Raw genomic sequence first — 4,246 nt, 5'->3', positions numbered from 1 at the left:
ATATCATCTCCACCAAACAGGACAAGCTTGCATCTGTTATAGTTTTGGAGAAAAATGTGTTCATTTCATGTATGCGCGAAATGCCTTAAAAATGGCTTTAAAATGGATTTGGAGCATGGAGACGATTATCTCGGGATTGCAAGATAACCAAACAAAACTTTTAGTGGATTTCTACTTATTTTATTAAATATCATCTCCACCAAACAGGACAAGCTTGCATCTGTTATAGTTTTGGAGAAAAATGTGTTCATTTCATGTATGCGCGAAATGCCTTAAAAATGGCTTTAAAATGGATTTGGAGCATGGAGACGATTATCTCGGGATTGCAAGATAACCAAACAAAACTTTTAGTGGATTTCTACTTATTTTATTAAATATCATCTCCACCAAACAGGACAAGCTTGCATCTGTTATAGTTTTGGAGAAAAATGTGTTCATTTCATGTATGCGCGAAATGCCTTAAAAATGGCTTTAAAATGGATTTGGAGCATGGAGACGATTATCTCGGGATTGCAAGATAACCAAACAAAACTTTTAGTGGATTTCTACTTATTTTATTAAATATCATCTCCACCAAACAGGACAAGCTTGCATCTGTTATAGTTTTGGAGAAAAATGTGTTCATTTCATGTATGCGCGAAATGCCTTAAAAATGGCTTTAAAATGGATTTGGAGCATGGAGACGATTATCTCGGGATTGCAAGATAACCAAACAAAACTTTTAGTGGATTTCTACTTATTTTATTAAATATCATCTCCACCAAACAGGACAAGCTTGCATCTGTTATAGTTTTGGAGAAAAATGTGTTCATTTCATGTATGCGCGAAATGCCTTAAAAATGGCTTTAAAATGGATTTGGAGCATGGAGACGATTATCTCGGGATTGCAAGATAACCAAACAAAACTTTTAGTGGATTTCTACTTATTTTATTAAATATCATCTCCACCAAACAGGACAAGCTTGCATCTGTTATAGTTTTGGAGAAAAATGTGTTCATTTCATGTATGCGCGAAATGCCTTAAAAATGGCTTTAAAATGGATTTGGAGCATGGAGACGATTATCTCGGGATTGCAAGATAACCAAACAAAACTTTTAGTGGATTTCTACTTATTTTATTAAATATCATCTCCACCAAACAGGACAAGCTTGCATCTGTTATAGTTTTGGAGAAAAATGTGTTCATTTCATGTATGCGCGAAATGCCTTAAAAATGGCTTTAAAATGGATTTGGAGCATGGAGACGATTATCTCGGGATTGCAAGATAACCAAACAAAACTTTTAGTGGATTTCTACTTATTTTATTAAATATCATCTCCACCAAACAGGACAAGCTTGCATCTGTTATAGTTTTGGAGAAAAATGTGTTCATTTCATGTATGCGCGAAATGCCTTAAAAATGGCTTTAAAATGGATTTGGAGCATGGAGACGATTATCTCGGGATTGCAAGATAACCAAACAAAACTTTTAGTGGATTTCTACTTATTTTATTAAATATCATCTCCACCAAACAGGACAAGCTTGCATCTGTTATAGTTTTGGAGAAAAATGTGTTCATTTCATGTATGCGCGAAATGCCTTAAAAATGGCTTTAAAATGGATTTGGAGCATGGAGACGATTATCTCGGGATTGCAAGATAACCAAACAAAACTTTTAGTGGATTTCTACTTATTTTATTAAATATCATCTCCACCAAACAGGACAAGCTTGCATCTGTTATAGTTTTGGAGAAAAATGTGTTCATTTCATGTATGCGCGAAATGCCTTAAAAATGGCTTTAAAATGGATTTGGAGCATGGAGACGATTATCTCGGGATTGCAAGATAACCAAACAAAACTTTTAGTGGATTTCTACTTATTTTATTAAATATCATCTCCACCAAACAGGACAAGCTTGCATCTGTTATAGTTTTGGAGAAAAATGTGTTCATTTCATGTATGCGCGAAATGCCTTAAAAATGGCTTTAAAATGGATTTGGAGCATGGAGACGATTATCTCGGGATTGCAAGATAACCAAACAAAACTTTTAGTGGATTTCTACTTATTTTATTAAATATCATCTCCACCAAACAGGACAAGCTTGCATCTGTTATAGTTTTGGAGAAAAATGTGTTCATTTCATGTATGCGCGAAATGCCTTAAAAATGGCTTTAAAATGGATTTGGAGCATGGAGACGATTATCTCGGGATTGCAAGATAACCAAACAAAACTTTTAGTGGATTTCTACTTATTTTATTAAATATCATCTCCACCAAACAGGACAAGCTTGCATCTGTTATAGTTTTGGAGAAAAATGTGTTCATTTCATGTATGCGCGAAATGCCTTAAAAATGGCTTTAAAATGGATTTGGAGCATGGAGACGATTATCTCGGGATTGCAAGATAACCAAACAAAACTTTTAGTGGATTTCTACTTATTTTATTAAATATCATCTCCACCAAACAGGACAAGCTTGCATCTGTTATAGTTTTGGAGAAAAATGTGTTCATTTCATGTATGCGCGAAATGCCTTAAAAATGGCTTTAAAATGGATTTGGAGCATGGAGACGATTATCTCGGGATTGCAAGATAACCAAACAAAACTTTTAGTGGATTTCTACTTATTTTATTAAATATCATCTCCACCAAACAGGACAAGCTTGCATCTGTTATAGTTTTGGAGAAAAATGTGTTCATTTCATGTATGCGCGAAATGCCTTAAAAATGGCTTTAAAATGGATTTGGAGCATGGAGACGATTATCTCGGGATTGCAAGATAACCAAACAAAACTTTTAGTGGATTTCTACTTATTTTATTAAATATCATCTCCACCAAACAGGACAAGCTTGCATCTGTTATAGTTTTGGAGAAAAATGTGTTCATTTCATGTATGCGCGAAATGCCTTAAAAATGGCTTTAAAATGGATTTGGAGCATGGAGACGATTATCTCGGGATTGCAAGATAACCAAACAAAACTTTTAGTGGATTTCTACTTATTTTATTAAATATCATCTCCACCAAACAGGACAAGCTTGCATCTGTTATAGTTTTGGAGAAAAATGTGTTCATTTCATGTATGCGCGAAATGCCTTAAAAATGGCTTTAAAATGGATTTGGAGCATGGAGACGATTATCTCGGGATTGCAAGATAACCAAACAAAACTTTTAGTGGATTTCTACTTATTTTATTAAATATCATCTCCACCAAACAGGACAAGCTTGCATCTGTTATAGTTTTGGAGAAAAATGTGTTCATTTCATGTATGCGCGAAATGCCTTAAAAATGGCTTTAAAATGGATTTGGAGCATGGAGACGATTATCTCGGGATTGCAAGATAACCAAACAAAACTTTTAGTGGATTTCTACTTATTTTATTAAATATCATCTCCACCAAACAGGACAAGCTTGCATCTGTTATAGTTTTGGAGAAAAATGTGTTCATTTCATGTATGCGCGAAATGCCTTAAAAATGGCTTTAAAATGGATTTGGAGCATGGAGACGATTATCTCGGGATTGCAAGATAACCAAACAAAACTTTTAGTGGATTTCTACTTATTTTATTAAATATCATCTCCACCAAACAGGACAAGCTTGCATCTGTTATAGTTTTGGAGAAAAATGTGTTCATTTCATGTATGCGCGAAATGCCTTAAAAATGGCTTTAAAATGGATTTGGAGCATGGAGACGATTATCTCGGGATTGCAAGATAACCAAACAAAACTTTTAGTGGATTTCTACTTATTTTATTAAATATCATCTCCACCAAACAGGACAAGCTTGCATCTGTTATAGTTTTGGAGAAAAATGTGTTCATTTCATGTATGCGCGAAATGCCTTAAAAATGGCTTTAAAATGGATTTGGAGCATGGAGACGATTATCTCGGGATTGCAAGATAACCAAACAAAACTTTTAGTGGATTTCTACTTATTTTATTAAATATCATCTCCACCAAACAGGACAAGCTTGCATCTGTTATAGTTTTGGAGAAAAATGTGTTCATTTCATGTATGCGCGAAATGCCTTAAAAATGGCTTTAAAATGGATTTGGAGCATGGAGACGATTATCTCGGGATTGCAAGATAACCAAACAAAACTTTTAGTGGATTTCTACTTATTTTATTAAATATCATCTCCACCAAACAGGACAAGCTTGCATCTGTTATAGTTTTGGAGAAAAATGTGTTCATTTCATGTATGCGCGAAATGCCTTAAAAATGGCTTTAAAATGGATTTGGAGCATGGAGACGATTATCTC

This window comes from Anomaloglossus baeobatrachus, unplaced genomic scaffold, assembly GCF_048569485.1.
Source record: "Anomaloglossus baeobatrachus isolate aAnoBae1 unplaced genomic scaffold, aAnoBae1.hap1 Scaffold_78, whole genome shotgun sequence".
NCBI lineage: Eukaryota > Metazoa > Chordata > Amphibia > Anura > Aromobatidae > Anomaloglossus > Anomaloglossus baeobatrachus.
This window is presented reverse-complemented; position numbering follows the sequence as displayed.